The sequence below is a fragment of the Budorcas taxicolor genome, chromosome 22, assembly GCF_023091745.1.
Source record: "Budorcas taxicolor isolate Tak-1 chromosome 22, Takin1.1, whole genome shotgun sequence".
Lineage (NCBI taxonomy): Eukaryota > Metazoa > Chordata > Mammalia > Artiodactyla > Bovidae > Budorcas > Budorcas taxicolor.
In genome coordinates this window covers 31,858,748-31,873,113 of record NC_068931.1, presented here as the reverse complement: position 1 = coordinate 31,873,113, position 14,366 = coordinate 31,858,748, and positions in this window count along the sequence as shown.

Here is a 14,366-nt window from a genome sequence, read left to right as displayed (position 1 = left end):
AAAGTAATGCTCAAAATTCTCCAAGCCAGGCTTCAGCAATACGTGAACCGTGAACTTCCAGATGTTCAAGCTTGTTTTAGAAAAGGCAGAGGAACCAGAGATCAGATTGCCAACATCCGCTGGAACATCGAAAAAGCAAGAGAGTTCCAGAAAAACATCTATTTCTGCTTTATTGACCATGCCAAAGCCTTTGATTGTGTGGATCACAATGGGGAACACGTGTACCCCATGGCAGATTCATGTTGATGTATGGCAAAACCAATACAATATTGTAAAGTAAAAAAATAAAAATAAAGATATTCAGTAAAAATAAATAAATAAATAAATAAACTGTGGAAAATTCTGAAAGAGATGTGAATATCAAACCACCTGACCTGCCTCTTAAGAAACCTGTATACAGGTCAGGAAGCAACAGTTAGAACTGGACATGGAACAGACTGGCTCCAAATAGGGAAAAGAGTATGGCAAAACTGTATATTGTCACCCAGCTTATTAACATCTATGCAGAGTATATCATGAGAAAGGCTGGGCTGGAAGAAGCACAAGCTGGAGTCAAGATTGCTGGGAGAAATATCAATAACCTCAGATATGCAGATGACACCACCCTTAGGGCAGAAAGTGAAGAACTAAAGAGCCTCTTGATGAAAGTGAAAGAAGAGAGTGAAAAAGTTCGCTTAAAGCTCAACATTCAGAAAACGAAGATCATGGCATCTGGTCCCATCACTTTATCGCAAATAGATGGGGAAACAGTGGAAACAGTGGCTGACTTTATTTTTCTGGGCTCCAAAATCACCGCGGATGGTGATTGCAGCCATGAAATAAAAAGACGCTTACTTCTTGGAAGGAAAGTTATAACCAACATAGACAGCACATTAAAAAGCAGAGACATTACTTTGCCAACAAAGGTCTGTCTAGTCAAGGATATGGTTTTTCCAGAAGTCATGTATGGATGTGAGAGTAGGACTATAAAGAAAGCTGAGTGCAGAATTGATGCTTTTGAACTGAGGTGTTGGAGAAGACTCTTGAGAGTCCCTTGGACTGCAAGGAGATCCATCCAGTCCATTTTAAAGGAGATCAGCCCTGGGTGTTCATTGGAAGGACTGATGTTGAAGCTGAAACTCCAATACTTTGGCCACCTGATGCGGAGAGCTGACTCATTTGAAAAGACCCTGTTACTGGGAAAGATTAAGGGCAGGAGGAGAAGGGGACAACAGAGGCTGAGATGGTTGGATGGCATCACCAACACGATGAACGTGGGTTTGGGTGGACTCTGGGAGTTGGTGATGGACAGAGAGGCCTGGAGTACTGCGGTTCATGGGGTCGCGAAGAGTCAGACACGACTGAGTGACTGAACTGAACTGAATTGATGCACTTCACTATATAAATTTAAGGCATGGGGCATGATGGCTTGATTTACACATATTGTGAAATGATTACCACAGCAAGCTGAGCTAACATCTATCATCTCATACAGATACACTAAAAAGAAGAGAAGAAAAAATTTTTTAAAAAGTTTTCTCCTTGCGATGAAAACCCTTAGGATCTACTCTTTTAACAACTTTCTAGTGTATCATACAACAGCGTTAGCTATAGACATCATGTTGTACTTTACAGCCCTAGTACTTATGGACCTTTATATCTGGAAGTTTGGACCTTGTAACCACCTTCTTCCAATTCCCCTTCCCCACCCTCCACCTCTGGCAACCACAAGTCTGATCTCTTTTTCTACAAGTATTTTTTTTTTTTTTAATTCCATACATAAGTGAGATCACACAGTATTTGTTTTTCTTTGTCTGACATTTCACTTTGCATAATGCCTTCAAGGTCTATCTACGCTGTGCCAAATGGCAGATTTTTCTTTTATTTTTATGATTGAATAATATTCCATTATGTATATGAAGTAGGAAATGATAACTGCTCCAGTATTCTTGCCTGGAAAAATTCCATGAACAGAGGAGCCTGGTGGGCTACAGTCCATGGAGTTGCAAAGAGTCGGACATGACTGAGTAACTAAGCACGCGTGCGTGTGTGTGTGTGTGTGTGTGTGTGTGTGTGTATTCATCCACCAGTGTACACTTTGGTGTTTCCTTGTCTTAGCTATTGTAAATAATACTGCTATATACTAAGGGGGCAGATATCTTTTTCAGCTAGTGTTTTCATTTCCTTTGGATATATTCCCAGAAGTGGAACTTCTGGATCATATGGTAGTTTTTATTTTTAATTTGTAAGGGTCCGGCATTGGTACTGGTTGTCCCAATTTACAATCCCACAGTGCACAGGAGTTCCCTTTTCTCCATGTCCAGGCCAGCATTTGTAATCTCTCGTCTTTTTGGTGATGGCTATTTTAACAGGTGTGGTAAAATCACAGATATCTCACTGTGATTTAAATTTTCATTTGCCTAATGACTAGTGATGTTGAGCATTTTTTTTTTTTTTGTACCTATTGGCCTTTCTTATATCTTCTTTGGAGAAATGTCTCTTCAGGTCCTTTACCCATTTATTAATTGGATTACTTTGATTTTTCTATTGAGTTGTATGGCTTGCAAATGTTTATTTTCCGTTCTGTTAGGTTGTCTTTAAGAGTTGGTGTTGCTATTTAGTCACTAAGTGGTACCCAAGTCTTCTGTCACCCCATGGGCCATAGCCCACCAGGCTCCTCTGTCCATGGGATTTCGCAGGCAAGGATACTGGAGTGGGTTGGCATTTCCTTTGCCAGGGGACCTTCTTGACTCAGGAATCGAACCTGAATCTCCTGCCTTGGCAGGAGGACTTTTTACCACTGAGCCACCTGGGAAGGTGTCTTTGAGAGTAGAATTTTTATAATTCTTTGACACGGTTGTGACTGTGAAAATGCTTGGTACCACAGAGAGTTTCTCCAATTAGTTCCTAGAAATGTATCCAAAAGTTACTGAGCTTAAACATGAATTATGTATTTCCTGGATGAATTACACATTTTTAAGCAAAAAGATATATTCAAGTTTGCTAGGTTATTTTCTGTGATAAAATGTGGTTGCTTGTCAATAACATGCTATCTAGAATTTTTTTGGTTTTTGTCTTCATTTTTATATCAACCCACTTCATCCGTAGCTTGCAGATAAATGTGACTAAACAGAGAGAAAATAGATGTTTTGGAAAAGAAATCTCTCATATGGAAAGAATATTTTTCAAAAGGATATTAGAAGTGTTTTCATAATATGATTGTTTTACTGAAAATGTTTTCTGTTACCTACCAAAACTTTTAAATTTAGAAACAAATTCAGAAACAAATCTTACCCATTTATAAATCTTCTAAATGAAGAGCTTCAGTGTTTTGAACCTATTGAGTAAAATATAGTGATTTCTGATTATTTTAAATAATAACTGACTGAAACCAGACAAGACAAAAATTTACTAACTGAATTCCAACAAAAATTTTTCTATAATTGGTGTATTGGGTTGCAAATTTTAATAAGTATAGCCAGAAATTTATGTCTTTCATTTAGATATTCATATTTTAAAGAAGCATATTTTAAATTGTGATGGTCACTAAAACAAAGTAGAAACAGTATCTCCAAATTAGTTATAACACTATGTTAAAGCAAAAACATTTTTAAATGAGTCATTTTAATCACTTGCTCTCATAAAAATATAAGTTTAATATAATAAGATGTTATTCAAGTATAGCAACAATTTTTCCCTGAAAGCAAAAAATGAGTTTTGTATTAATGAAACAAATGAAAATATTTTTGAAATACTTTATTTCAACCATTTAAAATTTCTATATTGCATGTTTTACAACCTATATTTCAGTTTAGAGGTATACAATTTGATTTATAAGTATAGAAATATACATATATTAAGATATGCATGCTCATGTATATGCATGCATGCTCAGTTGCTAAGTTGTGTCCAACTCTTTTGTGACCCCATGGACTATAACCCACCAGGCTCCTTGTCCATGAGATTTTCCAAGCAAGAATACTGGAGAGGGTCGCCATTTCCTTCTCCAGGGGATCTTCTTGACTCATGTGGGATCAAACGCACATCTCCTGCATTGCCAGGCAGGTTCTTTACCACTGAGCCACCAGGGAAGCCCACATGTATATGGTTTGTATATAGTATACCACATGTATATGGTATGAGGGACAATATTGAGGGGCATTGGGACTGGTTCCATAAGTCCTTGACATATATTTTCCTAATTATAGTCATCATTTCAATTTTACGGATAAGGAAAGAGGACCAGAGACCTTCAGTAGCTCAGGACCTTGCCCATAGTCACAGAGTTAGTGGAGGGTTGATTGAAAATTTGTAAGCTCTAACATCTGATATCCGAGCCTATGCCTGGGCATAGCACTACTGAACTAGAACAACCTCTTTGCAAGGACATGCTTAAGAACCCAGAAAGGCCCAAGGTTAAGTCAAGCTGTTGATTGATGATGGTTAGTGGTTGACAGTTGCCAAGTCTTACTAAGTGCCCTTTTCTTTATATCTTACTCTAATTGTGCAAAATATTTATTTCAGGTATGGGATAAATGTGGCAAGGTGTACTGATTATTTGTTTTGGTACCCTCTCCTTTGGGAAAACCTGTAGTCTGGAACACAGGTGCCAACTAGAGTCCCACAGATCAGCTGCTGGTGGTGTTCCGTAATTGCAAGCAACAAATTTACAAGAAAATCGTTGCTTCATTACTGTCCGTACAAACTCAAGCCCAAGAAGGTGACGGCAATGTGACACCTACAAATCGTATAGCCATCCACAGAAATGATTACTGGGGTGTCTGATCGGGTCTTTACTCTATCAAAAACATTTCTACAACCTTTTGTACAGTCAGTTTATGTACAATGTGTAGGAACTTCGGAAACTTGAGTTACTCTGTGAGGCAATGATATCTGCAACAGGGCCATTATTATCCATCATGTCAATGCGTCCTCTTTAACAAGATTACTGACAAGATGGAGCGTAATGACAATGAGGAAAATGTTAAAATGTTCCTATCTATCATGTCGGCTCACTGTCCACCAGTTGGCTAAGATTGGCTTGTTACAGCACCCTCACAGGCCAGCGGGCTGAGGCCACATTATCTCAATGAAATAACCCCTTCATTTTTATTTTACTCTTATTTTCAAAATATACCCAAAGGCTGCAAAGCACTCTAATGTGTCAAGCTTCAGGCAGCAGTGAATTTCTGTGGCAGTTATAAGCCTCTGAAACAGGGTCTTATAATGGAAAAACTGACAGGCCTTTAACTAGAGTTGCACTAACAGGAATCACTATGATAAAAGCTAGCTTAATAAACCACAATTTGCCCCAATTACGTGGGGCTGCTGCAATCTCCAATAAGCCTCATGTTCAACCTGACCTAATAATTTGTGCACTTCAGATTGCATGTGTTGGCAGTTTCTAAATGGGTGCCTTCTACCCTGAATGGAGGCTGTCTGATGAATCCAGATTCCAGGTTTTAACTGCCAGGTCCCTATGCCTAGGAGATTAAACCAGTGAGTGATCACTAAGACTTGTCAGTGAAGGAGGAAGGAATCGGTGGTGGATCAAGGGTGAAGTGTGAATGTTTCACTGGCCTTACCAATGGAGAGTCCCAGGCAACAGGCTTACAGACAGTCAGATCGTGGCTGATAGAGGAATGACAACTGGAGGATGCAATCAACAACTATCCATTCATAAAGCCAGAGGGCTGGGCATGCTGCCAAGCCCTAAGGGAACAACATAATTATTTCCCTTAAGGAGCTAAGATAGTTTAGTGAAAGATAAAAATGTCAAGAAATAAATACAGGGGTTTTTTTGTTGTTGCTGCTTCATTCCTTACTGGGGTAAGATAGAATTGGAGTGTTGAGTACCTTGAATTCCATGTACCACTTACCACCGTCTCACTCACCTATTCATCCACCTACTCACTCACCCATACAGCTACCCACCCACACGCCTGTCTGTTCATTCATTTGACATTTACTGACGGTCTCTTATGTGTGGGGCTCTGTTTTCTTCCAGCATTCAACACTTTCTCCTTCACACCAGCACTTCTTCTCCCGTCTTTCCTATTCCTGTTTGAAGTATCAGCACTCCCACATTCACACTTTCATCCCTACCACCTCCACATACAGTCTCTCCTCACTGTCCTTGTGGCTTCTACTTCCTCCTACCTTCCCATAGTTACCAGGATCTTAGGTGATGAGCAGAATGCCCACTGCAAATGTGTGCTCATTGTCTGGCTCGGAATTGAATCAACTATGCTCCGCATTGACCTTAGTGATCAGATTCCCTACTTTATCACATCATCCTATTTCATTTTCCTGCATATCCCCTTTTGATGGCTTAATAATTAGTTCCATGTATTTAGGAACCTTACCTTGTCCAATGCTGACAAACGAACCTCATGCCTAGATGTATCATACCCCCTTTTTGTTTTTCACACCAGTAAATATTTATTGAATGAATGAACATTTCCTCAAAATTCAGCCTAGCCTTATCTCTTCCATGAAACTTTCCATGACCTCCCCTTCCCAGGTCTGAATTATGTACACACCTTCTCCCTGTGCTCCAATAATACCTAGAACATAACTTATCAAATTGCTTATGAAAGCACATTCTAATTATATTTACTGGTCAATCTGCCACCTTTGTCCTGACAACCCAAGGGCAAGTGTATCCTGTCCCATGGGACTTTGCATTCCCATCCCAAGTGCCTCTTCATGGACTGAAGTACATATTTGTTGAATCATTCGTTAAGTAAGCAAATATGTACAAAATGGGTTATAGAAATAACCATGAGCTTCCATCGTATGCACAATCTTTGGCTACCAGGATAGTTGTCATCACTTAAATCAGTTTTTGATTAATTTGGCTGTTACAATGATGAAGTTGCTTTGAACATAGACCTGATATTTTCAACAGAAGAAACACAGATGTTTGGATTCACATCTGTTTTGACTTAGGCCAGCAATAGGCTTGAGACCCCGAGCGTAATCAATGCTCTGGATCACTGTGAACTGAAGGCCTTTAAACCAGGGTTGTGTATGAGCCATTTACACACCCTGAGGCTCCAGAACTCCCCTGGGATTCAGTGGGAAAACCTGCACAAAGGAGGAAGCAGCGAGAGGGGACTTGCCCTGAGAATGCCCTGAGAATGGCGTAGTCGACTAAAATGACACAGACTTGAGCAAGTGCCCACAGTTTACTAGAGTTTGGGTTTCTGGCCCTCTACTTGACTCGTAGGATGGACCATTGACTTGCTAGGCCAGACTCAGTAATCAGAGGCACTATCTTCCAAGAGAGAATCATAAGGACCTGCTAGTGATTGTACTTGTATGAAAGCCTCTCTTCTTTTCTCCCTTCCTTTTTAAACCTTTCCCTTCCTCCCTTCTAACTTCTCTTTCTTGTGATCTCCATATGTTGAGTGCCTAACATATTTTAGACACAGAACTTGGTCATACAGAGAAAATGGTCATATGAATGATGAAAACATGAATGATCTGGCTGGAGAACTAATTAAGTACAAATACTATAACAACTCAAAGGAAGGTGAGATATGTGTTATCAGAGTAGTTCTGAAGAGCTATTTTTCAGTTCACAGAAGGCATATGAAGGGCATTGGGAATATAATGATAAATACAATGCAATCCCTTACCACCATTTTACTTTCCTATCTATTAAGACTGGCATAAAAATATGTCACTATAAAATTAGTAGTAGTAAAAATAGTGCTCTAGAAGGAGAGATAAGTAGCATCTTACTCAAATGGAGATTCAGGTATGGCTTACTAAATGGATGACTCCTAATCCACTGTTAATTTAACTTAGCTATCATGTAGTACTTAATATGTGCCAAACATTATCATAGACATCATTCATGTTAGCTCATTTAATCTTCACAACAATCCTAAAAATAGGCATGGTTATCACTTCCATTATATCAGTAAGAAAACTGAAACACAGAGACGTTAAGCAACTTGTTTAAGGTTGCATAGCTTGCACGTGTTAGGGCTTGGATTCAAGCATGGGCATTTCAGTTCTTGAGTCTAGTGACTGTGCCATGTACACTCTAACATTCAAAAATACCACATGTAAAATTCAAAGGTAAACAATAATCTGGAAAAATTTTTCATCACATGATATAATTGAGTGCTACAAAAATATCTTCAGATTACTTTTCAAAAGTTAAACACTCCAATAGAAAAATGGGAAAGAACACGAAAAGAAAATTCACAAAAGATGTAAATGATTACTGAATATGTGGAAAAGTTCAAAACAACACAAAAACAGGATCCCAATATTACCCACTAAATTGGAAAGAAAGTGAAATTTGCGTGCGACTCTTTGTGACCCCATGGACTATACTGTCCATGGAATGGAGTACACAGTTTCTAGGCCAGAATACTAGAGTGGGTATAGCCTTTCCCTTGTCCAGGGGATCTTCCCAACCCAGGGATCGAACCCAGGTCTCCCACATTGCAGGCAGATTCTTTACCAGCTGAGCCACAAGGGAAGCCCAAGAACACTGGAGTGGGTAGCCTATCCCTTCTCCAGCAAATCTTCCTGACCCAGGAATCAGACTGGAGTCTCCCACATTGCAGGTGGATTCTTTACCAGCTGAGATATCAGGGAAGCCAAACTGGAAAGATTCATTTAATTATTGCCACAGCCTTTTTGAGAAAAAGTTGGTGGTTTGCATTAAAAGCCTTAAGAAGGGAAAGTGAAAATGTTAGCTGATCAGTTATGTCCAACTCTTTGAGACCCCAAGGACTGTAGCCCATCAGGCTCCTCTGTCCATGGAATTCCCCATGCAAGAGTACTGGAGTGGGTTGCCATTCCTTTCTTCATGGGATCTTCCCAACCCAGGGATCAGAGCCGGGTCTCCCGTATTGTGGGCAAATTCTTTCCCAACCGAGCCACCAGGGAAGCCCCAAGAATAAAAGCCTTAAAGTGTTGCATATTTGCATTTAACAAATACACCATCAGAAATTTATATAAAGGAAATTTAAGCATATGTTCAAACAATTTCATCAATAAGGATAATATTTATCACAGTATCATTTATAACTATATAAAATTGGAAATAATGTAAATATCCAACAAGAGGGTATTGATTAAGTAAGTCATAGTACTACCACAAAATACACTTCCATGTAGCCATCAAAATGTAATATTGAAGCATAATATTAAATTATATAGGAAGTTATTTATGATATATTAAGCAAAATCAATCAAGTTATAAAATAATATGTAGAGCATGTTTCCACTTTTATAAAACCTATAGAAAAACTATAAGCATTGTTTATCAAATGGGAGTTTTTATGTTCTTCATTTGCTTATCTGAATTTCCTAATTAAAATATATTGCCTTTATTATCAATATAAGGGCAAAATGAGCAAACAATTCCTTTTTTGAGGTGAGTTATTTGTTTGGTAAGCGGCTTCCCAGGTGGCTCTGGGAATAACTCGCCTGCCAGTGTAGGAGACGCAAAAGATGCAGTTTCGGTCCCTGGATTAGGAAGATCTACTGGAGTGGGGAAAGGCAACCCACCTCAGTATTCCTGCCTAGAAAATTCCATGGACCTGGCAGGCCACAGTCCATGGGGCTGTGAAGAGTTGGACACTTGCTCCTTGGAAGAAAAGCTGTGACAAACATAGACAGTGTATTAAAAATCAGAGACATCACTTTGCCAACAAAGATCCATATAGTCAAAGCTATGATTTTTCCAGTAATATACAGATGTGAGACTGATGCTGAAGCTTCAATACTTTGGCCACCTGATGTGAAGAGCCAACTCATTGCAAAAGATCTTAATGCTAGGAAAGATTGAGGGCAAGAGGCAAAGAGGGCAACAGAGGATGAAATGTTTGGATGGCATCACTGACTCAATGGATGTGAATTTGAGCAAACTCCAGGAGATAGTGAAGGACAGGGAAGCCTGGTGGGCTGCAGTCTATGGGATTGCAGAGTCAGACAAGACTGAGCGACTGACCAACAACAAGGGAAGACATCTAGGCAGAGAAAACAGTCTGAACAGAATGACTTGGTGTGTGTGCCTATGATGTGGGAGAAATAAATGCATTTGTTTTTGAGAAAACGTGAAAGAGGTAAGTGTGGCCTTGTGCACCATGCTAATAATGAGCCACTGATAGGTGTTGAGCAAATCAGTGGAGGGCGATGGTCAGGGCTCCATTCCAGAACAGGCACTCTGTAGGCTGAGTGCTGAGGGAAGGCTTGGGAAGGAGCAGAGCATCAGGGCTTCGGCATGTTGAAGGAAGAGGTGGTGAAAACCTGAAGAGAATCAACAATAAATAGGACAGAAAAAAATGCATTTGGAGAAGCAAAATGTGTAGGAGGTTATTTAGATAACTTTGGAAGTGAACTTATCAAGACTCTGTGAACGATTAGGAAGTGACTGAAAAGAAACCTCAGTCAATGCTTAGACTTCTGACAAAGATTACAATGGGTGATGGCATCTTCATTGAGAGTTATAACACAGAATGAAGAACAGGACTGCTTGGGAAAGATTAAATGTTCCATCCTAGAGATGCTGAACTTGAGGTTCCTCTGACACTCAAGATGATGAATCCAGCAGTTCAGAACATGAAGCGATATGGCCAACAGGGATGATCATATAAGGTTTTATCTGGGAGACAGATAGAGAAAGGGAGACAAAGAAAATACAGAAGGAGCAGAATTGCTACAGGTCTAGATGCTAGACACAAAGACAGAGGCACAAGAGCTGAAGAGAGTCCAGATTGGCTGAAAATCGCCTGTGAGGGACAGTAGTTGAAGATAAACCTGAAAATTATAAAGGCAAAATAAAAACGTCTTTTAATGCTGGGATTGTAGAGTTTTTTTTTTTTTTAATGTGTGATTGTGTTGCTTTGTTTACTGCTACAGGAAATAAAGTTCTTCTGAGGCTTTTTGGACCATAGGAGTTACACAATAGAAGTAGTGCTAAATGCACTTGGTGTTCAGCAAAATAGAAGTTTTTATCGGCAGCATTTTCAAAACATAGACTTAGAGTCTGTCATACAGCGTGAAGTAAGTCAGAAAGAAAAATCGATATTGTATATTAACGCATGCATGTGGGTCTAGAAAAATAGTGCTGATGGAATCTATTTGCGGGGCAGGAATAGAGATGCAGGCGCAGAGGACAGTTGTGGGGACAGAGGGGGCAGGGGAAAGTGAGGGTGGGGTGAACTGGGAGATTGGGATTGACAAATATACACTACTATGTATAAAAGCGGAGAAGGCACTGGCGCCCCACTCCACTGCTCTTGCCTGGAAAATCCCATGGACGGAGGAGCCTGGTGGGCTGCAGTCCATGGGGTCACGAAGAGTCAGACACGACTGAGCGACTTCACTTTCACTTTTCACTTTCATGCATTGGAGAAGGAAATGGCAACCCACTCCAGTGTTCTTGCCTGGAGAATCCCAGGGATGGGGGAGCCTGGCGGGCTGCCGTCTATGGGGTCGCACAGAGCCGGACACGACTGATGCGACTTAGCAGCAGCAGCAGCAGCATGTATAAAAGAGAAAGCTAGTGGGAACCTGCTGTATAGCACAGGGGGCTCATCTTGTACCCTGTGCTGACCTAGACTGGCGGGATGACAGGGGAGGTGGGAGAGAGATCAAAGACGGAGGGGATGTGTATACACATATAGCTGGTTTACTTCATTGTACAGTAGAAACTAACATGACATAGTAAAGCAGCTATATCTCAATACATTTTATAAAAAGAAAAGAAGAAAAGAAACTATTCCCTAAGCAGGGAATACAGTAAAAAATAAAAATAAATAATAAATAAATAAATTAAAAAATAAAAACACCTACTGTTTTAACACATTAAATACCATGAATCAGGCATTTGTTTCATTTATGCTGCTGCTGCTGCTGCTGCTGCTGTTGCTAAGTCACTTCAGTCGTGTCCAACTCTCTGCGACCCCAGAGATGGCAACCCACCAGGCTCCCCCATCCCTGGGATTCTCCAGGCAAGAGTACTGGAGTGGGTTGCCATTACCTTATCCGTGTTTCATTTATAATTAACAGCAATTCTATGAGTAAGGCATTATGGTCCTCATTTTACAGATGAGGAAGCTGAAACACAGAGAGGTTAATAAGTCTGCCCAGCATCACATAGCTAGCAAGTGGCAGAGGTCAATTTCAAACTCAGGTCATTTAGACTTCAGAGTTCACAGGAGTGACTAGTAGCAGCTAGAAAATCTAAGGAGGCCTCTTTGAGACATAACGTTTGAGTGAAACTTGAATGATAAGAAGAAACTGACCATGTAAAGATTGGCAGGATGAATCTGGGAACTGGGAACATCTAGTCCAAATACCAGGTGAATAAAGCTGCTTGTGGTCAAAGACTAGAAAGGAGACCACAGTGATGGGAGTAGCAAGGGAAGGAAATGAGGTTATAGAGGAAGGCTAGGCTGGATCCTGGAGGACCTACAACGGATAATGGATTTGAGCTTGACCACAGAAGTCTACCAGGAGATCTTAAAAAGTGACGTGTCTCTGAGATACGATCTGACTCGTGATTTTAAAAGATCACTATTAGGAGTTTTTTAGACACAATAGGGATGGGAACAAGGAGGGAATTCTATGAAAAGGAATAGCCCAGGGGAAGGCACAACATTGAAAAGAATTCTGCACAGTTATAAGGAGATAATGATGAGGCTGGTAATCAGGGTCTGGCAAGGTCTTGGCTAAGAATTTTAAGATTTACTCAACGGTGGAAACTGAAGAATTTTCAGCAGAGCAGTGACATGATCAAATCTGTTTTCTAGAGACCCTCCTCCCTTTCAAAAGCAAATAGAGAATAGAGGTGCCAACTGGGGGCTGAGAGACCAGTATGCCAGGCAGACTGTGATGGGAACCTGAGAAGGCAGGGGTGACAAAGAGATCCAGAGGCAGAATATTTGAGAGAAAGCAGGAGGGGAGGATCTTCAAGAGGCCATCAGTGGATATAAGCAGGAATTCAGGGCGACTCCTGGCCTTCTGGCATGACTGACTGAGTTGATGGTAGTGATTAAAAAATATGACAGAAGATGATGAGTTCAGTTTGGACACAGTGACTGATTTATTTAGGGGGCTCCAAGTGGAGGTAGGCTGGAGATAGGCTGGACATAGGGGTCAAGAATTTAGCAGAGTCATGGATCAGAGATGAAGATGTGGGAGTGATGGATCTAAAGGTGGTAACCTGAGGCCATGGTGTGAAAGGTCATCCATGGGTAGGGTGAGAAGAGTAGACCCAGGTTACTGAAGGGTACATCCTTGGGAACATACTGACATAGGTGGGCCAAACAGAGAAAGAATAAATTGTGAAGTAGATTGAGGGCTGTCAGAGAGGTAAGAGGAACACAGAAAGTAGTGATCAAGTAAAATAAAACAGAAATGTGGATCAGTTGGAACAATATAGAAGTAAGTGGTAAGCTTAACAGAATTTCATTGAGTTATAGAAAGTGTAGCTAGGGACCATGGACTGCACTTTCTGAATGCTCTACTGGGAAGAACCACTGAATTTAGGAGAGATGTTTTGCAAAGAAGCAGAAATGATAAATGTGATTTTATGATTTTAAGTTAGCGCTAATACAGAGGAAAAGACTGAATATACTGGAGGGAGATGGTTGAAGAGTGCAAGTCCTCTAGAAGGAGAGGAGGGCAGGTGATCAACCACAGGCAGAGGGGCAAGACATGATGCTTCTCCAATCTTCCCCGCATTGAGCAACTTCTATGCACTAATCTTTGATCAGATGGCACCAATTTTTATTTCATTTTAGCTTCATTGACTAGTACTAACTTCAGTTTTCTCTCTCTTTGTCTCTCTTTTTTCATTATGCAACCCCTCCCAGCTCACTCAGCTGTAGTCTACTGGAGGAGTTTCCCCTTTCAATTAGCCATGGGTGGGGCAGGTTTTGCAGAAGAGGCTGAGAGCTGAGATGGTTTTCATGGATGTGGCTAGGATATATTTCTTATGTCTAATTCTCACTTGCAAAGTAAGTACTCTTGCCTCTACTTTTCAAATGAGGAAAATGAGGCTCAGAAAAGCTTACTAATTTACCCAGAGTTTTTCATTTGGTGGTGAAGTTGAGCTGGGCTCCGTGTTTTGGCCTGTATGACTCCGAATCCTACTTCAACCTTTGTGTGAGAGAGCATGCATGCTCAGTGGCTTCAGTCATATCTGATTCTTCGCGACTCTATAAACTTTAGCCCGCGAGGCTCCCCTTTCCATAGGATTCTTCAGGCAAGAATACTGGAGTGGGTTGCCATGCCCTCCTCCAGGGGATCTTGACCCACCCAGGAATTGAATCTACATCTGTTATGTCTCCTGCATTAGCAGGCAGGTTCTATACCACTAGCATCACCTGGGAAGCCCACTTTTTCCTTCA